The sequence below is a fragment of the Meleagris gallopavo genome, chromosome 6 (genome assembly GCF_905368555.1).
Source record: "Meleagris gallopavo chromosome 6, MGAL_WU_HG_1.1, whole genome shotgun sequence".
Classification (NCBI taxonomy): domain Eukaryota; kingdom Metazoa; phylum Chordata; class Aves; order Galliformes; family Phasianidae; genus Meleagris; species Meleagris gallopavo.
Window position 1 is genome coordinate 6,460,346 of NC_139409.1, and position 24,879 is coordinate 6,485,224.

At 41.8% G+C, this 24,879-nt stretch overlaps 1 protein-coding gene across 2 annotated transcripts in view; it reads right to left on the reverse strand.

The window, feature by feature from the left end:
• PRKAG2 (protein kinase AMP-activated non-catalytic subunit gamma 2) overlaps positions 1-24,879 on the reverse strand; it is a 185,560-nt gene that overhangs the window by 141,012 nt on the left and 19,669 nt on the right. The gene's annotated exons all lie outside the window — the stretch shown is intronic.

Genomic DNA, 24,879 nt, shown 5'->3' on the forward strand with positions numbered 1-24,879 from the left:
TCACTTTCTGGCTTCGATGGTCCTAAAGTGGGACCTCCAAGGACGAGTGCTCCATGAGGACATAGCGTGGATGCATCCAGTGGAGATGCCTCAGCTCTGCTGTTCCCTCTGTTCCATGTGCTTCAGGTACCTCTCCCCACAAGGATGGGGCAATCAGTGCCCAAGAAGCCAGGGAATGCTTTGGGACAAAGGTGATGGTCATCAGCTCCACCTAAAATCTGCCCCACCAGAACTCTCTGTGGTATTTTAAGCTTTTGGTTTAGAGTCTGAGGCTGAGAACATAAGAAGCTATAGCACACCTGCAGCTCTCTGAAGAGCACTAAAAGAAAGCATCCCACTACAGTAACATCATGGCACCACCACCCAGGAATTAAGATGTTCTTGCAGGTTGCACAGCCTGTTTTCTTTTCTTCGAGCTTCATGACTGTTACTCATCTTCGGGCTCAGCCATGCTGGGCAATGAGTTATTTCACCTAAGTTGTCCCCATGACTCCAGGGCACAGGTAAATTACTCATGTACTCCCATGTTTGCACAGCCTGCCTAGGGACAGAATGTTCTTCATATTAGGGATTCTGGGTTTTCTAAGGCACTATGTGCACGTACCAACTTTGCTGCATGCTAGTCTGAAGTATGCAATAAATAGTAACCATTAACTTTGAATTGAAGCAAGAGCACACCTAGAAAAGGATAAAGCTTACATACCATAATGAGCAGTTAAAATGTCATCAAAGGCTTAGAAGGTGAAGTACAAAGATCTCCACTGGTATCAACTGGCTGCTGAAAAAAAATGGAGGTAACACTGCCCTGCAGCACTTAAAGAAAGCACAGTCAGAAAATAAATGCTTTTAAATAAATGTATTCTGACGCAGACAGCTGGCAAAGAGTCAAAAACTCATCACAAAGAATGTGGTACACATATTTGTCATCTTAATGAAAGTAAAATAAGCCAGTTTATCTGCTCATTTTCATTTGCAGAGGCACAGTTTAGTGGGAGGCTGAATGCCATAGGTACGAGCAACATGAACATTTGACTGGCAAGAATGCTTGAGGAACAGTCTTAACCCTAATACCATAGTAGTTAATATCAGAAAAAGCAGTCAGACATTTTATACTGTAAAGAGAGGGATTTTTGGCCAACAGGAGGATTATTTTAGCTGCCTAAGAGCAAGGCTACTTCATTGCCAGTGCAATACCTGCGAGTTGCCCCGTTCTAAGAGCAGCAATGCAGTGGCACAGGCTGCCCAAGGAGGCGGTGGGGTCACTGTCTCTGGAGGTGTTCCTGAACCACGGAGATGTGGCACTGAGGACGTGGTCAGTGGGCATGGTGGGATGGGTTGACGGTTGGACTTGATGATCTCAGTGGTCTTTTGCAACCTTCCATGACTCCATGAGCTCTTGGAGAAAAATGCTCTACAGATGCTGATAAGCGGCCGGGTAATGCCAAGTGTGGGAGCCTCACACAGAGCCATGTTCCCTCCCCAGAGGGCAGCAGAAAGCCTGGAGGCAAAGCCCTGCTTTTTTATTGTAGCATCCACTGGCACAGCGGAACCCTGTGGTAAGGAGCTCTGAAATAGATGCCATGTGTGATAAGAGCCCAGTGTTTATTTAAGTTTGCAAAGAGCAGTCCTGGATATAGGAAGCATCCGGTGAGAGAGCAGTTATTTTAAGAAGAAATGTTTGATTTCCACTGCAGGGAATTATTTGAAAAAAAAATTCAAAATAATAATTAAAAAAACTAACAAAGTACTCAGAGTTCAAGCTTTACTTCCTATTTTTACCATGTCAGTAATAAAGAAATCTATCCCCATCAGAAAGAAAAACGTGTTCTCCCAGTCTCTGACCACGGGCAACAGCTTTTTAAATACGTCCTAGAAGTACAATTGGCCTAAAGAAAAGTGAATGTAATTTGGTTTTAAAGAACTCAACAAATAGCCAACCAACAAAATAGTAATAATAATTTATAAGCACAAATGCAACCACAAAGGATCATTGCAGAAGAAAAGCTTACGAGCATTTCTTTAGCATTCTTTTTTGTGCTTTATTAAAGAAGTGATAGGGCATTGCACACAAAACAGTCACTAAGGCCATCAAAAGGGATTTTCGCTTGAGAGATTCATGAAATAAAGGAAAAGGTACAGCCTTATGGAGGGAGAAACCTACATACACAGCAAACAAAAAGGTATAACTGAATTCATCTTACTCATAATCAGAACCTGAGCAATAAGAATAATAATGTGTATAAAGATTATAACCTCCCTAGTAACACATACACACATAAAGCTATGGGTGCATATATAAAAGCTAGTGCTGCATATGAATGCTTTCAAGCCTTCCCACCTTTCCTAGTCCATACTCTCTGTTATATGTGAAAGTTGTATCCAAAATAACAAATGTCCTGTCAGTGCCTTCCTGGAAGGCTGAGCTGTGTGAGAAAAAGAAGAAAGGCTGACACTACAACCTCTCCCAGTGGTTGCAGGAGCAGAGTGGCAGCAGCATTTCCAGTCAGTTGGTTTCACAGCCTAGCTGTGAACCATCCCTTTGAAATTCCCTTTTAGCATTCTTGTCCCAAATTTGGCAGAGCAAACAATAAACAGTAAATAAATAATGAACAACTTTACCCATTTGCCTGAAGCAGCAAGTAACCTCTAGCCATTACCAAGCTGCCCAGTCCTCACCAGCTCTTCTGTCTTTCAAGCTTTCAATTTTCTACACAACAGCTACTGCTCGTTATCTACAGATGAAATCCAATCAGCCAACCTGATTGCTTTATGGGCATCTTCCTGGCACTTGTTTTAATGTTCCCAGGACAGTATTTGTAATTACAAGTTCTGCTGATATTAAAATCCCATTGAGAATGTTTTCATTGGCTTTCTTAGTCATGGACACCTAAGACCCATTCCCAGCTGCACCCCACTTTGCTAAAACCAAGCAGCACAGCTGAAGAAACAGCCCTGGAGAAAACCAGAAGTCAGCAGGGATGCCCCGATTTCATCTCAGTCATCACTTTTAACCAAAAACATAATCATGCTGAAAAAAATACAGCAGTGACCAGAATGCTCAACTCTGTCTTTAGAATTGGAGAGGTAGTTTGCTTAACCAGAATTAAACCCAAACTTGCAGAGCTCCCATGAGGCACCTTGCAGCTACCAGTGCCAGGTGAGCTTTTGAGCAGGAATGAGGTTCTAGAACAGCAGCATCACCTGTTTGGAAGGTTGGAGAACTAAATGTTGTTTCTTGGGGAGCATTCTGTAATTGAAAGCATCATTTTCTGCTTCTTTAGACTACGTGCTATTCAGTCACAGTGCCTTCTTACAGAACAGCATGTATCAACGTGCACCAGTTGGTGTGATTTGGATGCAGCGATGATAGCACAGCACTAAACAGGCAGCATTAGGAACCCTGGGGTGGCATTTGGTGGGACACCAGCACTGAGTGTAACAAACAGCACTGTTGGATCAACAAACAGCCACCGGCTGAGGGCTGTGCAAACCACTCCAAGCCTTTCACCCTTGCCCTTTCTGCTGGATACCTCTGCAGTGCTTCCTGCCAAAGACAATCCACCCCTACAGTTCATTAAAATACTCTGAGAACTGTATTTTAGAATACATTAATTGCTATGTGCACTTACTGTTGGCAGCGCTCTTTTAGAGAACGCACAAGGTGGCAGCTGTTTTGGAAAAGGAGTAATACAGCTCCAGAATACTCTTGGATTGCCCTCTCGTAGCACTCAGACTTAAAACACTGCTAATGTGGCATAATGCACCAGTTATAACGTCCTGAAACAAAATAAACATTCTTAACTGCACAGGGCTTGAGGTATTTGTTTCTCCAGGACCACTGATTCTCGTCTTGATTGCAAAGAAATGTGAAAAGCAAATTTCCCAGTCCCCTGGCCTTCCAGTCCCACACACCTGAAATACCAACATTTAACAGACTGCAGGGTCCGTGGGGACCTCCAGCTGCGGTGCTGCCAGCATGCTGGCTCATGTAATAAGCTGCCTTCCACCCCAGCCACGGCTTTCATGCAGAATTTTTCTCTGCAGAACGTTCTCTTCAGTGTCAGAGCCCAATTGCCTCTCATCAGAGCTTCAGAACAGATTTCCACTGAAGTTTTATTGGCAGGCACAATTTCAAGGAAAGGGATATGGAAACATCTTAAACTTTGCAGCATAATGTTTCAGTGCTCTTGGGAGATCGTCTATGGAGTCAGATTTTTGTGTAGTGTGGTGACAGCACTTCGAGCCATGGTAGATACTGAGCTATTTTGATCTATTTTCTCTAGAGCAGAAGGAAGAGATGCAGAAAGGAACCAGGAGATTAAAACAGAGGCCCCAGAACTGCCTGCAGTATGCCATTTCAAAATGACAGATTTCAAAGTCAAGGATGGAAGTGACCACTGCCTACATTTAAAGTTAACATGGAGCTTAACACCCAAGCCAATAGCCTTTACCCACCTGCCTTTGATAACACTAGCTGTGGTTTTCCAAGACAAAGCTGGCTCACACAGAACCATCAAGAGAAAACTGAACACCAGCATCATCTGTTATTACATGGCTAACCTTCCTCTTGAACACATTACTCACTTTAGTTTTGCAAAAATAAATAGGTTTATTTTGGTAAGTGCTAGAGTTTGAAGCTCTTGTACCGAAAGGATAAAAGTAATGCTCTTGCATGGGCTGTATAGAGGATCACTGGGAGAAGAAGAGGTGATTCATATGCTCAAGGTTAAAGCAAATGGAGAACTTTGGTCAAAACAAATGGAGAGCTTTGGGACAGGAAGAATTTCCTCTTCTGCCTTCCTTCCAGGTCCAGTGTGAAAGTGCTTTGGTTGGTTGTTTGCTTTTCATCTTTTGATGTGTGGTCCCTTTTCCACGGCCACCTGGGAAATTTATCTAACAAATTCTTCCTGCCAGGAAAGTGTAGTTCAAAATAAAAAACTGGTAGCATACTTGATGATTCCGGCCCCTTTCCTGTGGCAGATCATGGTTGCAGCTTTTGTTTTTTGTGACAGGTCTACGCTTTGTTATTAGATGCTGTGAAATATGATGTGGACCGTTGTGCGCTTGTGGCTCGGTATACAGGGTGTCACAAATGTTCTCGTGATCCTTGTAGTGTGAAGCCTTTGAAGGTGCTAGCACCAATGCTGGCAGATGAACACCGCAAAGAAGGAAAGAACTGGAGACATTTCTATCCAAAAAAAAAAAAAACAACAAGTACAGCAGTGTGGGGCTATCTTAATGTTTCTGTCTCTCTCTCAACTCACCCATGAACAATATGCTCACTGGCAACAAGTGTCACTGCACACAGTTTTAAGAAACTTAATTTGTTGTTGCAAGCAATCACCAGCTCAGCTAGTTCCTCCAGACGTAACCACAAACATTCAGCTGCTTAAATGATGCTTTCAAGCCAAATTTGTCTCTTTTTTTCATAGAAGAAATGAGGTAATAGGACAATACAGAGCATTCCACAGCAAGCTTTCCCCACTACTGAAGTTCTTTGGTTTATAAAAATCATAAAGAGCAGTTCCTGTGTCGGCTGCTCAGAATGCTGCAGTGCAAGTCAGCAGCTCTCATACCTTACAAAACTAGTTTGAAGGTCATAAACTTGATATATGGCTTCAGCTACAGACACATATTCAAAACTGGAATTGCATCTGAATCAACTATTTGGCAATTTCTATTTTAACAACCTGTTTTAAGTTGCCTTTAAGCCTTGCCAAGTAGTAATGAGAAAGAGCAGAAGTTTTTCAAAGCTGCATCTGCCCCAAACAGGAACTGACTGGGGAAACTTCAGCCAAAATATTTCAGCCATTTCTCAAAAACGTTGCAGGAAAAACTCTTTTTTTTTTTTTTTTTTTTTTTTTTTAGTAGCAGAAACAATTTGATGGTGACTTCAAGTGGGAAATTTCTAGCTTGTTCTTGGTTTTAATCAAAGAGCTTCAATTCAGCAGGACAGACTACACCCCACAAACATTTCTGTTCTTACAAAAAAACACCTAAATGCAGCTGCTTTATATGGGGATGCTGACACAAACACTGGCAGCCATGGTACTGGCATTGGGAGCTGAGCAATTGGCACCATCAAGAGGTAAAAAAGGAGAAGGAGGATGGAAGAGTTTGACAAGACTGGGTAACAAGCAGCCACACATCTGGAAATATCACCACTGGAGCAAGGGGAGGCAGAAATAGAGAAAAGAATCTAATCCTGGGCAAGGGGATTGAAACTGAGCTCAGACACCCCTAAAATGGAAACTGGGATTAAGAAACAGCCATGAGGTAGAGTCAGTGCAGAGACTGTCCTCTCACAGGATGGGAATGAGGTGATTTTGCAGTGAATGGGCAGATTAACATTCACTATTGACTACCTCCAAAAAAACCAGAACGGACTCCTCTTGCACAAATAGATATGAGATTGGATAATCTGACATTATCAGCAGGAGTCAACCCAGCTCAAGCTTAGGTGTCTCAGCATAAGTGTCTGCATGTGATCCAGTGTTTCAACTCGTGGGATAGCAAATGGATACTGAAAGTGGCATTCAGCTGCCCAAGCAGACATCCCTATTGCCACCCGAGAACAGAAGAAAAGACACAGGGCTGGCAGATCTGCCACAGCATCTTCCCATGATCTGTGCTTCACAGGAGAATGCTTCACCATATGCCTGCCATCCCTTGGCAGGAATTTTGTTGTTCTTCTCTGTGATTGATATTATTTCTGCAAAGAAAGGACTGAAGATGGTAGCACTGCCCAGTGTCTGTATGGATGCAAGGAAGCTGAAGGCCTGGTAGGTTACCTCAGCACAACTCAAATGCTATACTACAGGCTTATATATCAGAGCTGTATCTTAATGCATCTGTAGAAAGGAAAGGAATGTAAGCTGGATAGACTACTTATATCCAAACGTTTCCTAACTTTGGCCCTCACTTTGTAACCTTACCAATATTCTTTCAACACTTCTTGGGTGAGTAAGCTTATATAAAATCTTTATACATTAATTTGAGCTGGAATAGTCAAAAACACCTAATGAAATAAATACAAATCCTCTTTGATTCGTAGTAGCCATTAAAACGGCACTCCGCATACATAATAAACAGCATGTTCTTTGCTGTTGAGTACCTCTGCCAATTAAAGCAACTCCAGTGCTGATTTTCCCAACCACTAAAGACAAATACAATCAAACAAACTTTTTTTTGAAAGTCAATAGCAAGGCAAGCTCTCCCACTGAGAGAAAGCTCAGCCTGGTCTATTTCACTGCCTCCTGCCCTTACGTGCTTGGGCAATTCAAACTCAATGCAAACTGCATGTAACTTGTGAAGAGCAAAGAGGAACCTGGAAGTACTATAAAAAGGTTATGGAGGAAAACAACTAGAAACACAGAACAACAAAATACACATATGCGTTTCACACTGTGTTGGCTATGAGTACTTCTTGTTTGAAATCACAAACATAAGATCATAAGAACTTCACGCCCCAAACCTGATGTGGATGTTTGGCAATCAACTATCTGTGTGCAAAAGAATAAAGCAAATGCTACCCTTTGTACTTCTGTCCTAACTGTTTACTTTCTGGCAAGAGTTCGCAGTTCCTGAGATCTTATAATACATTGTGCATCAACCGAGCTGCAAAGTTTGAGAACTCTACCAGACGCTGGGCCAACAGTTTAACTAACAACTACAAAAGAAGAGCTGAGATCTTCAAAGAGAAAGAGGAAGGAAATCAGCTGTCAACCTAAAAAACGAGAAAAAAAAAAGCAGATGATTTAATGCTCACCGGTTTACTTTGGAAAAAAAAAAATAAAAATCCTATGAGACTAAATTATGAAAGGCAACAGAAGCTTCAGTCCTACCCCTGCAAACTGACAGCATATCCTCTTCAGCAGGGATGGGCTACCTGGTCCTTCATACAGCCACCGGTGGGCAAGCTGTCCCAGTCCCTCTGGGTAACCATAGGTGACTCCTCAACTCTCAGGTGATCTCACACATCCATCTACACTGAAGAAGCCCTTCAAGAAAGCAGCAGGGCAGGTGAAATGTTGTAGCCAACTGTTTTTTTTTGTTTGCTTTTGTTTTTTTGTTGTTTTGTTTTTTTTTGCCATCTTTGGCATTAATTGCAGAAAATACTTGAGATGTTTAGTGTTGGTGATCTACCCAAAGTTAAAACAATGCATTTCAGATAAAAGTAGCTAAATACTGTCAGTAAGAAAGAACCATAGTTCATTTGTATTCACACAACTGCAAGAGAAAAATATTCTAAGTTTTGGGTTATTCTGCATATGCTGCCCCAGCGATACAGTGCACAGCCAGGGCTGACCCCAAAATTGCTCTTGGCATCTCTTGTGATCAGGGGAGTCTCCAACACACAAATTGAGGTAAAAAGATCTTTGTGCTTCGCTCACCGATGCCAAACAAAGACGAGGGAGGTGAAGTCTCTCTGGAAAGCACAGGAGTGAAAAAGAGGCACAGAGATGTCACAGGAGTCGAAGAGTAAGGGCCAAGGAAGGCAACTGCTCAGCAAACTGAACAAAGTGGGAAGTAGGAATGTAGCAAGAGTACAGGAAAAGGAGACCATAGTTGATAGTCCACATATAATTCAGTGTTTTTCACTGAAGAGATCTCAGAGCTCTGTTAGTTAGTGAAAAAAATATATATATTTGTGGTAGAACTATCACCAGCTCTGCCCATGGTAAATATAATTTCAGCTGAAGAAGCTCTGGGTTAGTTTAGAGTACACAGATTTGTGTTATCCCAAACAACAAAGCTCTTAAGCTTTGCTAATGACCCAAAATGATCCACAGGCCTCCTAGAGTCTGATGGCTCTCAAGTAGTGTTTGTTAACAAATATCAGATACTAACACTAATAATAGTCAAGAACCTGAACTCTGTAGCAGCAACAGCAATCTCCACAGGCCGTGTTTCCCCGCTGGGATCCATGAGTACTTTTGACTACGAGCAGCATCTTATTACATAAAGAAATATTTAGATAATTATAGCAACCAAGAGTGACTCCAGGAAAAAAACTATCCTACTTTATTCAAGTACCTCAACACTGTAATAGAGTAATTCAGCTCTTGTTGCCTGTCCCACATGGTTGCAATCCCTTTGAGCAGTTCCAAAATAATGCCACCTTCAAGACAGAATGTCTAAATCTGGGAGGCAAGGCAGCCAAGCAGGTGCTGGGAGCAGAAAGAAATTCCAAAGCCAAAATGCTATTCAGAAGTTTGAAACTTTGTAAGGAATTTTGACCAGAAAAGCTGTGCAGCAAAGTGGTCTGGCTGAACTGCCAGCTGCCAGGGAAACATAAGAGTGGATGACTCTGCAAGGGGCAAGGCATTCTCTGTTGCCCGAAGAGACAGGTTGGCTCCTATTCCTCTGCTGCCAACAGGCGCAAATGGCTTTTGCAGCCCGCAGTGCAAATTTGCATGAAAAAAGAAGTGCAACAAATTAAAAATGCTATGAAGATGAAGGCAGAAAGTAGTCACAAATTAGGATTTTCCAGGCTGCAACTGGTTTGTGGGTTGTTCTTCAATTATTCTGGGTTTATAAGGTTGTTACTATACATTCAATAGGGTCACCACAAATATTTAGTGAAGCTGTTCACCTGCTATTCATTTTTATGTAAGATGCTTGTAGGCTAACACTTAATGTCAAGAAAGGCTCACCAGGTTAATAAGGAGGGCAGCTCACAATAATAATAACGTACAAGTAAAAATTCTCATGCCTAAAGAGTTTTACAAGCATGATCCAGCTCATCTTCACAATAATTCTATTAAGGAGATAAGGACAGGTTTTCCTCCTTTGTAGAAATCCGCAAAAGAAAGTGGAGCTTGTCAGGGATTTACCCAGATCCACTGAGGGAGCAAACAGGAACCAATGGGTTTTGATCTCTGGTCATGCACCAGCCTGCTAATGTCTCTCAGAAACATGGTTTGATTTTGGGTGGTCCTGGTGGAGCCAAGAGTTGGACTCAATGTTCCTTGTGGGTCCCTTCCAGCTCAGGATATTCAGTGATTCTGTGTTTCCCTTTCTCATTGCAGCTATCGGATCTGTGGCGAATTCCTTCTTGCAAGGTCTGTTCCTGTGTCAGAGCTGTCAGCTAACATTTCAACAGAAAGACACGAGGATACTTTCCAATGAAACAGTTCGGCAGTGGGACAAATTAGGACCCTTTCTTCTTGCAGGCTTGGCACAGAAGGCTCATTAAAATTAACAACAGATATGAGACTCGTGTGCAAAGGAAAGCGATTAGAGCCTTAAACCAGTCAACATCAGGATTACTGCATCGTTCCACTTCAACAACTTCCTCCCTGCCCACACCGATGCTGCCTTCCAAAGACTTTTGTTCCTACTTGCTTTCTTGTTTGCAGTGATTGTTCTCAGGCAAATACAAATCTTCTATGTTCAGCACTGCTGACAGAGCTGCCTCTGTCGGGAGGATGGGTGGCTTTAGAAATGGTAACACCTGGATTATTGGGAATGTGAGCGCTGGGTGTTGTTACAGAATGAAGGACTTCAATCAAAACAACATGCAAAGCTCATAATTCAGCAAGGAACTGCCCAGAGGGATGCAGGTGTACTCCACGAAGACATCTTTATTTTCTTTCTCAACGTGGCAAAATGCACCACATTTTGGCAAATGGCACCTTCCTTCTGCTCGCCTTGTTCCCAAACACACCTAGGATGAGCCCAAGGCAGGACTTACTGTGACACTTTGGGTCTGCAAAACCCACCTCTCTGCTGGTCACACCTCTGCTCTCCTCCCCACCCCCAACCAGAGCCCCACCAGGCCCACACTCTCCAGTTCTATATTCACATTCCAGACCCTCTGGGTCACAAACAAGCAGACAAGGATGTCTTCTCAAGACCCTTACTCTGTTTACCTGGAGCCAGTGAAAGTTTATCAGTGGCACATGCATACTGCACTAGAAGAAAAATAAACAAATCTAGTGAAGAAAACACAGTTTACATGCAGGTGCTGCAGGAATGGTCTGGGCTGGAAGAGTCCTTCAAGATCTAGTTTCAACCCCCAAGTGCCAGAGAAGTACAAATTAGAAAGGTGTAGAGGCGTATAAACATGATAAAACAGTCTTAAGTTTACAATGATACAAAGCTCAGTCATTTTAAAGCACAGAGAGAGGAGAGAATTGGTGTAAAGATGCTTCTTAAACATGCCTATAGGCAAAGGCAAATCCAGTCTCAAGTTTGCCAGCACAAAAAGCACTTTGCACTCTTCCCAAGCAATAACTGTACTGTCACCAGTATGAACAACAGGATCTGCAGAGGGACTCTCTTTTTTTCCCCCAATCTATACTCAGGCAGTAAACAAATGCACTCCAAAATGCGTATTTTTTTATACGTGTATGTATGTATATAACAAATTGTAATTTCTTTCTCTGACTGGTACTTTACATCATTGGGATGAGGGAATTACAGAGCAGGAAGCACAGCCCTATTCTATAATTTAAGGTTCTTTTGGGGGATCCATGGGTTACTGCAGCTACTTAAGTAAGAATGAAATAAGTATCTTACATGGATATATCAAGAAGAAATCACACAGTAGTCTAATTTAACCTGAAGTAGTAAACAGCCTTTGAGTAAAGAAGAAACAACAGATATATCTTAAATTCTGTAAAGCTTCTTACTTTATCCTACAGGATGTTCTCATAACCAAACTGGAGAAACGAGGTATAGATGAAATCATTGTGACCAAAAAAAAAAAAAAATGCCCATAAAATAAGAACTAGTAATTAGAGATGGCCTGCCACTAAGGCTGGAAGGCTTTTGCATAGCATTACTGTTGGCCTGGTTGGAGAGAGTGTCTTTATTAATTACCCTTGTAAGACTTCTGCAAGACCAGAGGCTTCAGAGGTTTTTCAAAATACAGTGCTCCAAAACCCAACAGTCCAGAGAACAATAAGAGATTTATCAACTACAATCTGCGTGTTGACTAGGAAAGAGAAGACAAGAAAGAACACGTTTGTGGTTGTGCTAAGAATGTGAACAGGTCTCCATGGCCACTGATCCACGAATAAAAATAAATCAACTTTATTTGTAGGAAAGAAGGTTAGTTGGATAACCTTCTGTCTAATGGTGACAAAGTTTAAGAAACTACTTGCCTTTGAATTCATAAAGGCTGAATCCATTCCCTGCTTTCTCTCACAATATAATTCTGAGCCATCTGATGAGCCATAAGAGGAATTCTTCCCTGTGCATCCAGAGCTTTAACCAACATGGACATACAGTGGAGTGGGATTTAGTCCTCCACTCCTACAGTGAATGGTATGGCTCCTTCAGTGTTAACATGTTTGCCCCCCAGTTCCTCTCCACACAGCCCCCTCTGCTCTTTGGTCCCAGAAACACCTCTGTTTTGGCAGAATCTGCACAACTCCCTTTCATCAAAAACAAGGGATCGCTTTTGTGGAAGAGCATTCCAAAAAAAAGTACAGTTTAACTAACAAGCACATCAAGTAGATTTTCTGATCAGGTCATTTTTTTATTTTTTTTTTTTTTTTTTTTAATTCTGTATTTGCATTGCAAAATTCCCGAGCCAGGCTAAAATCCTACCAAAGCTGTTCACCAAACACTCTACCTTCATCTCAGCATTCTTGCAAAGTACTTAAGCACGTTCCATTTCACTTGTGGTGAGAATGCAGTACAAAGCATTCCCACAAAGTCAACTACAGATTCAAGAGCAAAAATTGTCCTAATTCTTCAATGCTCTTCCATCAACACACCCTTTGCAACCACTCCATAACCCATGAGAAGGTGAAAACTGGAAGAAGTGAACTGCTTGTTACTGCACTGTCACACTACTGAACTTGGTTGCTTTGCTGCTTCTGGACTTTCCTTGATGGGACAGAGGCGTGTATGACACAGGTGGGTGGGTAACACAGAGCAGAAACACAAATGAAAGCCCTGCTTCCCTATTGAGGGCTTGCTCAGATAATATTCCTATAAGAAATAGGTGCCGAGAGTGCAAATGTGAGCTCTGTCACAGTATAGCATTTAATAATTAAGCAAATTTTGAACTTTCAACATAGAGACACATAGGCCTGATTAGTATCAAAGCAACATATGCTATTCAAAAAAAAAAAAAGAAACGAGGAAAGAGAATGTAAAGCATCCCAAGCTGTCATGCTTTCATTTCAACACAGCAACTGTTGAAACAACAGGTAACAAGGGCAAAGCTATTGAAACTTCAACAACTTTATTCCTGTTGTTTTTACCTGGAGAAATGCAGGCATGGTACAATGCCTAACCAGCCATGCTGCAATACATCCAATTTAGAGCAAAAAATTGGCTGTTTAAGGGTTTTCTTAAGTCTTCCTGAGTCTTAAGGCAAAAGAAAAGCCACATGGCTAACCACAGCACATGCTCTCTGAAAGACACAAGACAAAAGAGGGATGGGGAAAAATAAATCAAAAGGAGAAAGTGAAATCTTCCTTCTCAGGTGGAGTTCAAGAACGAGATGAAGAGCTGGTACTCTCACATATGTTGGTCTTTCCATCCCAGACCTCTGAAGCCATTCCTTGGGATGGTGACAAGAAAGGCCCAGTGTTGTGATAGAAGAACAGCAAGTCAGCAGCCAAAGCAGCAGAACAAACTTTCATTAGCCCCAGTACTCCCCAATATCAGGTACTCCCCAAATACAGATGGAGCTTTTGCCTCTCATCACCGATGATAGAAATCAGAAAGCAGTACTGAGCAGCATGCTCCTCTTCTCATTGCTCATATTTAGATATGGGGCTTTAATTCCACTTTAACAAGCTTTGGTCCATGATTTCTTGTTCTGGACTTCCCATTTACCATTTGTTTTCTTAAAGTAGTTTTTGAGGGCATCACCAAGCCTAAGTCATTCTTTTGCTTCAGATTGTATTTGCTTCTGTAGGAAAACGATACTTCTGAGAAATTGGAGAACAAAGCTTTCTGTCCTATGTATTTGGAGAACAAAAACCAGATTACTTGCAGTCCAAAACTTTTTGTACTGAATTCTATATTTTAAAAATGTGGGTCATATTTGCAGCGTAAGGAGCTTAATTATTCTTGTAGAACACAGTCTGTTTTCCCACAGTCGTACTGTGATGCACTGCATGAGGAACCAGCCCAGTTGCACAAGGGAGGCTGAGAAAAGAGAGCAGATTTTCACCACTGTATGAGAGACTGACAGCTGCTGGAGGCAGGTTACCAGACTTCAATGACAAATTATTTCACCTTCTATTGCAAAGCCTGCATTCCTAAGTGCTTTAGACAAACCTCTCCATAAACCTCTTAATGTGCCACTTGAAACAATTCCCAGGCTGGAACAGTCACCTCCAAGTATCGTGAGTTAACCCTCACCAAAGAAAACTCACAGCCCCAAAAAGATGTGCTCCACAGCTAGCATGAAGTGTGTGCACGTTCATTCAGATCTGGCTGATTGGTAAAGGTAGAGGTTTTTCCTTTAAGAGGGAAAAAAACGAAAATCAATGTTTAGAAAAAAAGTTAAATAAAAACTAACAGAAATGAAGAAATTGCAAAGAAACAGGAGCTGCCAACCAAGTCTTTTTATTAAAAACCACAAATAGCTAGATATAAGGTTGAAAAAGGTACCTCATTAAGCTGAGATACAGATGAATTAATAGAGCCAGAAATTTTTCAGGATGCTGAACTGTCCCTTCTGTTGCTGACATGTTTCGAATTTTAGTAAAAAATGTCTCTGTTGTTTGTTGTTGTTGAAGCTCTTCCTCAGCTTTTACCATAAATAATATAAATTCCCCAGAGTAAAATACTTTCACTTATGTCTACAGAAGGCTTAGCACCTAATGGAACAGGATTTTACTTTAATGCAGGCAGCAACAAAGATTCATAATCCCTGAAAGGCCATTCTGCTCACAGTTTGATTTCTGCAGAGGCCAAGGAATGCTGTACCATAATTTCTCCATTCATCCCAAGCACTTGTGTTTGAATTGCTGTATCCCTTCTGCCAGTGATCTGCAGACCTGAATGCAACAGGCACCAAAGTTTCAAATACATTGATTCCAGGTAGAACATCCAGCTACGCATCCTTTGTGAGCACAGAAGCTAAAAACGACCTGCATTTGAATGATCATCTCATGTACTATCACCGCATAACCGATCACCTGTGGTTGGTAAGGACCTACTAAGTACTTATCTGAGTGCATTATTCAAAATTACAGAATAATTCAGAGTGAAAGGGACTTTGGGATCTTTAGTTCTACCTCTTGCTTGAAGCAGGGTCAATACTGAACTCAGACCAGGTTGTGCAGGGTTCTGGCTGGTCTCGTTTTTAAAACCTCCAAGGATTCATAATTATCTTAGGATTTGAAAGAAGCAGCCCCTTCCAGAACAACCCAGAGAGTTCTCTCCCAAAATAAAGTTGTTCTACCCACCTAATTCACCGTGAAATGGAAACACTGCGCTATTGCATTGAAGGGGTTTCCACCTCAACTTCTGCCTGCAGTGCTAAAACTCCCAGATGTGGTATTGATGCCACAGTCAAACTGTGACTCTGTGTAAGATGGAGACGGAGTTTCCCAACTTTCAGTAGAGCCAGTCCTTGGATACAGGCTTCCAAACACACACAGATGTAAATTTAAACCCAGGATTTCCTACTTGAAACTCTGGTTGATAATTATATTCACAGTAAGGAGACAATCTTCATTTTCAGTAACATATCAATTCCTTACTCAGCAGATAGGTCTAAAATGCATTTCTAAGATCCAAAACAGGATCACGAGATCAGAGAATAATTGAGGTTGGAAGTGATGGGTGCAAGTTTCTATTCCAACTTCTAGCTTAAAGCATGGTTACCTATGTGGTCAGATGGGGACTTATAAGAAACATGTAACTACACAATTGAGGTTGATGACTCAAAAAGAGTATTTCAAAAATTATAAAAAGCAAAGCAACAACAACAAAAAAAACCAACAGATTTAATTCAGTGTCATCATCAACAGATTTTTTTTTTTTTCTAGAAGACATTTTCAACATTCAGTTCTGGTTATGTGGGAAAGCAAACAATATTGTGTGGATAATGAATTGTTTTGGTGTTATATAAGACATTGGTTAAAAATCCATGCGACTTCAAAGGGAGATTACACAAGATTATAGACCTAGGGTGAAATTCTGGCTCTGATTAAAATCATTGGCAGAAGTCCCACTGACTTGACCACTGCCAGGATTTCACCTCTAAGCTGAAGCAAACATGTTTTACTAACGTGGCCACACAAACGCACACGTGCCAACCCAGATACATCTTACAAGTGCATCTCTATACAACATCAAAGCCTAAAAATCCTTTTGTGATCTCCCTCGGAGCTGTGCAGTTTGTCTCTCTTCCACTGTAGATTATTTATGTACAGACTAGGAAGACTGTGTCTGCAAGCAAAAACAATCTACATTTCTGAAACTCACATTTCCCTTCTTACTGCCCACTTGCCTTTTCCATCAGGATGCTACCACAGCAACAGCTCCACGACCAAATAAACCAGTCTAAAAGCAATCATTGCAGGGCCATTAATTACTCCTTGTGCCACAGATAATATTTCCTGTAGAGACTAGCAGCTCAGAAGTGGTCACATAAAAGCAAGTTCTGGCCTGACCTCAAGCACTGTGTTCAGGTTTAGATGCCACAGTATAAGAAGGATGTAAAGATATTGGAGAGTGTCCTAAGGAGGGCAAAGATGGGGACGGGTCTGGAGGGGAAGATGAGGAGCGGCTGAGGGTGAGCAGCTGTTGGGTGCAGAGCAGAGGATGCTGAGGGGCCCTCATGGCCATACAGGAGGGAGCAGAATGGCAGTGTTCTCTGACACTGGGCTTGGATTTGGCTGTGTGGAGCCATGGGTTGGACTCGATGATCCGTGTGTGCGTGTCGGCCAATTAAGGGCGTTCTGTGGCTCTGTGATTCTGCCTTATTCTTGCAAAAGGCATTTCTGAAGCCTGTCCCACTGCTACTGTTCATTTTACTTGTGCTTCCAACACAGCTGCATTTCAGCAAGAGGTTTCTCCAGCTATAAAATGAGCATCATGCTCATTTATAACAATAACATTGTGACAGTTAACTATGCAATTCTTGTAAACCTCTGAAAATATAAATCACGGGAGCACCGAATTATTAACCTTCATTATTATTGCGTATGCAGAAGTTTGGGTTGGAGCTTAGAAAGGCAACAGAAGATTAATTATAACTTGTCCTAAATGCAAAATAGAAGGAAGTGGAACACCCTCAATTTTGCTCTCATGAAAAACAAGGCAGTTGCTTACAGCAGCCTGCAGCTAACCTGGGAGCAGGGTTTGGCTGAGGCTGCCAAGCTCGGCAGTGTGGACACGAGTGCCCAATGGAGCACTAAGCACCCAGCCCTCAAACAGGCATCAGTCGGTTCCTGCCTCTTGGCAGCACACAGACTGGTAGTACGGCTTCACAGGCACAAAATGCTCTCTCTCAAACTGTCTCAGTGAGAAACTTCACCATGTACACAACTTACAAGTGACAACTTGGAAAGATGCTCTTCCCGAAACCGCAACTGCAAATTTCATCATGCTTTATCATGCTACTGTCAGGAACTCAACACAGAAACATTAATTTAAATTCCGGGGTTAAACTAAAAGATCGCTACCAGAGATCTCAATGCAAGTTTTAAGGTTTCCAAGGTTTTAAACAAAAGCACTGTCCCGTGCCCCATGAAAACACTACAGACTGTTACAGTGCTGGAGCAGGAGAGCCAGTGATGGCTGCAGGCAGATGGGTGCTTTCTTGGTGTGTGCTCAGCAATGGTACAGAGCATACGACTTCTACAAGAAATGACACTCCTAGTAATACTAGAAACGAGCAAGATGCAGCATGTGAAACCAAGACAGCACTGCTCTTACTTTTAGAGAAGTTAAGCATCTGTTTAGGTTCTTCAAAAGGCCAATAGAACCCACAGATCTTTTTTCCCTTCTCAAAAGAATCAGATCATAATCTGTCACAGACATCTTGCATGACAAGCTGAGCACTCTAGAAGCATCGACATCCTTGTACTTGTCATTGCCCAGACAGATGGAAGAGCTGCAGAGCAATCTATGTCAGTGTGACAAGAAAAAATTAACCCACTGCTAGCAATCGTTGCAAAGTCAGTAATTTTTCACCTTCATCTCCCTAAAGAAGGAAGCACTGCACTTGAGTAGACCTCATTAAAAGATTACCAGAGGTTAGCAGCTTAGGTACCTCTGCAAGTGAAACTGATTCCTACGTTGATACTGAGAACCTTCTGCTGGCTGCAGGAGCAGAACAAGCAGATTTCTGCAGAGGATGGGGGACAGTTGCCTTAGACTTCTTTGGCCAAACACACTGTATGTGCTAATCAGAATTAATTTGCTTGATTCAGCCTCTATTTCTTTATTTGGAACTAAAGCTTCACAAAATCAGCAGGGATTTTTTTTTTTTTTTCTAATCTTGCTGAGATGGAAATTTCCATACCACAATTCTGCAATGATTGTAAACAGGAGAGTGGTTTCAACATCATTGGACCTTAACCCTTTATATAATGAACAGTGGCTGAAAAGTCTGTGTGTAGAGAAGAGAGAACAGGGCAATTCAGCAAGGGCTCTGCACAGAAAGAAGGAACTGAGACTGCATGCCTGCTCCCCATTTTTAAACTTCATGAAGAAAAGCAAAAAGACAGAAAAGAATCAAAAGGTCACTAACTTAACAGAACCTAAGACTTAAACATTTTTATCTGCTCCTTAGCACAGGATTGCAGACTACCTCACATACAGCAAAGTAATTAGGTTGCGAGAAAAAAGCTTACACAAATACTACAGGATTCTTTCCAATTCCCCCACCTCCTAGTTCAAGAGCAAAATATACACACTTCCCAATACTGAATGACTTCACTTTTGAGCATCCAAAATTTGATACCTTGAGATTTTTTTTCCCATCAACCTGAACAACAAACAGGGATGGAACATGCTTCCTAAGAACACAGTCTTTCCCATTGACATTACCAGGCTGCTGCACGGAAGAAGCAAACGATGCTGTGGACTTCCACCATCCATGCCCTGCATCCCCTCAATCTGCTGTACGTGCTGGAAATGACTCTGCCTCTGTCATACCTTTAACAGAGGATGTTTCCCCAAAATAAACGCACAGAGGAAAAGGAGATGGGGTTTCTGGGATTCCAGCTCCAGTCCTATGCACAGCAATTGATCTTGAAGCTACTTCAGGATCAGCCTCAGCTTCTCGCCTCTTGGATTTTTGCAGGCATCTTCAGACATGAATGGAGGTATTAAATGTTTCAAGGGAGCATTTATATAATCTGAGCCTAAGGTATCCCTGGGATAGATTGCCCATGCCACACCTCTCCATGCAGCAGCCAGGCAGGTTTGCTTTCTTTTCTGTCCAAGGAATAATAGAATACAACAATCAAAAACAAAACAAAAAAAAACAAAACAAAACAACATTTAAAGATCTAATGAACTTCACAGTGACTTGGGATTTAATCCCAAATTCTAGCTACTCCTTAAGTTATAAATGAAATGCCAAACTGTCAAAACCTTGCACCACATCTATCAAATGCAGACAGATTTTTGCAGTGCAGAAAGTGCATTTCAGCCCCCTGACACACAACCAGCCTGGTTAACAAATGCGTGTTCCTCCAGCAGAGATGTTCCAGTTCGTGGCTCCTGAACTTTGTACTGAGAAGCGACCCAGCTGAAGCAGCCTTGTGCAAAATTTGCTATCTCCATTGAATAGATTTGTTCAGCTAGCACTCCTGTTTTCCCCCCCAGAGTCTCACTTGAACATCTCCACCTTTCATAAGGCTCACTAGTCTTGTTTACTGTCTCCTGTTTAACAAGATACTCACAAAATCCTCTTGCTATGCTGTCTTACAGCAGTCGGAACAAAAACAAAAGCCAGATCCAAATGCTTAAGGCTCCTTCCACTACCCACATATTTTTGACATCAAGGGACAATCGTTCAGTTCCTTCAGTTCTACATTCACTAATGAAAACATTTTAACTGAATTGCAGCACTAGCAGTGAAAAAACCACCAACCCTCTACCACAATCAGGAACAGAAATCCATGAAATACCATACCACCAATACAAGTGTCCTTTCCAAATAGGATGAGTCTCCTCTCTTGCTGCAGGGTTTCCTTTTATTTTTCATGTAAACTTAGGTAAGTGGAGGGAGCTGGACAGCTGGGCTCTTTGTGAGCACCAGAGTCTTGAATTCCTCGTCTGAGTTTGCAGCCTATGTATAGTATTTGGTTAATATTTATTTGACCATTTTGACTTCCTTTTGAGCTCTGCATATCTGACTTGTGGGCCCAGCTTCACTCAACTGGCAGTGATCCCCGTTCAAATAAATTTTGGATTTTTACATGCATTAACATGAATACATTTTCAGACTATGTTTTGAGTAAAGAATTGTGCTGCACACAAGATCACAGCTTCCCTACATGTGTGCATAGGGCCGAGGTTTGCTGCTGGATTATTGCGTAGATTTGCACACACAGCTCCAAGAAAAGCTCTGTAATTGTTTTGTGGTTGGGCTGCTGGCAGAATTCCCTGCTGTTTTTATAAATAGGCCTAAAGACAAACAAACAAGCTACTAATAACAAGTGTTCTGTTTTAAAGCAGCTCTGCTTTGTGTTGTCCAGCACACAAGAAGCTCAGATGGTCAATACAGCAAAACCCGTGGCAAAAACTAAGAACATGCCAATAATCACCAGCACTTCTGGTTCTCTAAAACACTGACATTTCACTTCAATTAAAGAAGCTTAATTTAGGAAAAATACCAAGATATGCAAGGCTGCGTTTGGCTGTGCTGTCTCATATTTCCATTTACACTGTTGCTAGAAGTTGGGAAATGGTAAAATGACTTATTAACAGATAAATACAACTCCAGAGGCCTGGTAGATACCTAAAGCAAAGCAGTCTTGTTGGCCTGGCTTTTTCCACCCATCAATTTCACTGTGTCAAAGACCTGGCCATGACTCAGAACACCTTTTCTGACCATTATAAAGTTCTTGGATTTGTCAGGAACACCACAACTTCCAGCGGGAGCCTCTCTTTCCATTGGCAATTCCTTGGAATCTGAGCCATCAGCAACGGTTAGAGTTTCTGCCACCTTTTTTTCAGTCTATGTGATTTTGTAATTTATTTTATTTTTGCTTTCAGAGTGATGGAAGGGTGATTTAGCCTTCCTAGCTGAACACTCAAACCCACTTCTTAGTTCTTTGGTCAAACTTTTCTTCAAGAAAAAGACTCTTTCTTCAGTATCTCGTTGGTATTTCATATCTATCTATTTCAGGAAGTAAGCAGGAAAACAATTTTCACCCATCTGCGCAGAAGCTTATTTGTTACCAACTAGTGGAAGCCAGAAAAGTTTATATAGGAAAAAATATAGGATTCTGACACAGAATCTCTTTTAAGCAGCGCAGATGTAACAAATTCTTTTGGAGGAAAGGAGGGAAAATTAGGCCTCTAAACCTTTATAAATTCCTTTTCTGTTACTTACAGATCTTATCTCTGTTACTTGGAGGATGATCTTCATCAGCCTCTATTGGCCCTGGGTTCCCTGGTGCAGACGTCACCATTTTGCTGCCTGCTGCTCATTTCCTCCGCTAAGCCTTCTCTTGGAGGGCCTTATTTTTAATTTCCATAGCTGTGTTGGTTTTGCTTTGTTTTGCCTTTTGTATCCCCTTGGAGATCATACCTTGTCCCCACAGCCCTCCTCAGAGACTTAGCAGCTCTCTTTATCTCTTTCTTTATGTCATTCAGCATTAGCAGCTTAGGCTGCAAGAAAACAAATCCTCTTTGGTGCTGATAAGAAGAGTCACTTACGCTATTCCTTCCCCTTTGTTTGCCCCTCTCTTCAGAGGGAAGAGCTGGCCAGCCTTCACGTGATGACGCAGGCCAGAGCAAGGCGCCAAGTGGGCTGTGCACAGTTGCTATCGAGGTGAGTGCTTTTCTGCTAATGCCCACAAATGATGGAGTCAGCATGGATTAAGGAAGCAACAAAGTGCTCAGCGTTTATGGCAGTGCTGAACACACAGTGACGCATTTCAGGGTACATGCTGCAGCCCCAGGGGAAGCTGCAGTAACACTGCTAGCACAGGTGAAGAGCCGCTAGGTGACTGTACAAAGACACCTTTACCCAAAAAATATCCTCTGTGGTGGAACCACGTTGCCATAGCAGTGGCACAGCACAGAGAGGAGCCATAGGAATTATGGTCACCAGAGCAGGAGATGGTTTCTCTTGTCACCAACCATGCAGACACAGTTTCCTTGGCACGACAAAGGCCACACAGCCCTCCCAGAGAGTGCCCTCATCAATCACCTGCACAGTTACCAGGTGAGAAAGTACCCAGCTGAGCTTCAAATGGCCCTGAGTCTGCAACATGGAACTCGCAGAGCTTTCAGCAAAGCATAACTTCAGAAGTCTCTGCAGGCTGGTTGGGGGCTGAAGAGGCACTGAAATGGTCAGTGGAGGAGGCTCAGCATCCTCTCAGGTGGCCTAGATTGGCAGCTGAGCTAAAGGCAATGCCCAGTTAGGCTCTAGACACTGCTTGCTCTCTTTACAGGGCTGTAAATTCAGCAAGTGTTCCGAACACACTAAATCCACAGGAAAAAAAGATCCTTACTAAAGCATAAGTGTTACCAAATGGTAACTAGATTAGTATACACAAGTGCAAACAGCTTTGTTCTCGAAATCTCGCTACTTTCTCAGCGGGTATCTAACATCACAAGAAAACCTTACATGAGAAGGCAAAGAGGGGGTGGGGAAAACAACATTCTGTTTCAGCTTTAAGGAAAAGTGTTGGTTTTGTTTCTGCAGAACAGTTTCTGCTGTTCTGCAACACAACAGCTGCTCCAACCCCACTGCAGGCTTTAGCCAATTCTAAGTCATCAGTTTTCAGCACACCATGCAGCTGAAAGCAAATTCAGCTGGTAGCACTGTTGGAAACAAATCATTATTTGTCCAGATCTCATATTAACCCTTTATTTTCCATGAACATCACCACTGAAAAAGTTCATACCTTTCAAACAGACCAATGGAAAAAGGCAGCAAAAAGAAAACAGCCTCTCAAGTCAACTATGAAGACCTCGAACCAGAATCTGAGCAACTTCTACTTCAAATGAGCTCTGTTTCTCCCAACAACTCTATATCCTATCAGCATATCAAATCTGTGAATCAGGTCATCCTAAATAGAGGGAGACCACAGCATAAGCAGGCTTAGTTCCAAGGATCATGATGTTTTAGCCAAACCACCAAGCTTATAAGCTTGCCCTGATGACTCTACCATAAATGTAAAGTTCTATATTGCTATTACTGCTGCACAGACGTCAGAAGTATTTCTAACTAAACGTTTAATTCTGTTTCATTTTTAGCTACTTGGTTAGGCAGTTAATTTGCCTTCCTGCACTGAATTGTTCTATTTTCACTTGTACATCTGCAGCAAGGGGTCTGTAAGTCATACAACATATAGCAAATGCTACATGAATACCTTGCAAACGTAAATCCTGTTCTAGTGGTCTACAATTCAACAAACTGCCAGATACTCACCTCAAACGCATATTTTCAAACTAAGCTTTAGCTAAAGGTAAAGTTAGAAAAATAAACGTTTTGCCAAATTAAAAAGCCAATACAATATTAATCTGAAGAGAGCTATTATTTGCAATAAGACATGAGGTCTGGGAGGGTCACACAGGGTACGAGAATTTGTCTTTGGCCATCTGTGCGACTCTCCCCAGCTCTGCCCTAGTGCCAAGCCAGTTAATTTTGATCTCCTCAATTTCTTATTTTTTCTTCCAAGATTTAATTGGTAGATGGCAGATATCCCTTTGTTATTCTTCTGTCCCACTCCCTCCTGCTGGCACCCCAGTAAGTCACTAATGCAAAGAAATGGTTTGTTACAACACAGATGAACAACATGGTTTTTTCTTTCTTCTTCCCCCAGCTACTGTTTTTAATCTTAGCTCAAGAGTTCCCTCCAGATACTCTAAGCTGAGGCAGACAACTTGGTAATGATACAAAGCTACCAGGCTCATTCGCTAACAGCAGCAGATCTCAATGAATTACATTGCTGAGCGAGGGAAAAGAAATTAGGCTAATTTTATCAATTTAATGAATTTAGTTTAATCTCTGTATTCACATAATTATGGGCTATAATTTTGTCTAAAACTTGAGAATTTAACAGCTGGATAGAGACTAACAGAAATGTCCATGTCTCTAAAGGTTAATGAGGAGCTGTCATCGCAATGCTGCTATGGATTAAGCACGTGTGCTTACAGAATGCATCAGGAAACCTTGAGAGCAGATAAAAAAACCTTAACATCATATATATATTAGCACTGTGAAGACTCATCTGGAATAATGTGTACAGTTCTGGTCATCTGTGCTCAGGAAAGGTTAATTCATCTGGGAACAAGTGCACCAAAAGACTTCTGATGATGAGAGGAACAATTTCTCTTATGGGACTTGACTAAAAGAGCTTTGCTTGCTTAGCTTTGCAGTTGACAGCTGAGAGTGCATGTGATTGCACTACAAAACTACATTAGGTGGATAAACACCACTGAGGGAGAAGGAAGATAAAGGGCACTTTGTGGGTGCCATTGGAAAATGGAAATAGATCGTGAATAAATTTCAGTTGGATATTAGGAGGGGGGAAAACGACATTCTGGAGCAACATTCTAGCAACAGCAATGGGGTCAAAATCCATAAAGGCTCTTCAGACTGATGAAATTTCTTACAGGAAAGACATAATGAAACTGCCTACAAGATTTTCCTACAGAATTAGGAAATGGAACTAAATGGGAGGTTAAAAGAAGGTTCCTTCTTGCTTTATGCATTTTCCACAACAAGCAGGAAAGTAAGGGATCATTATTACTCGCAGTTTT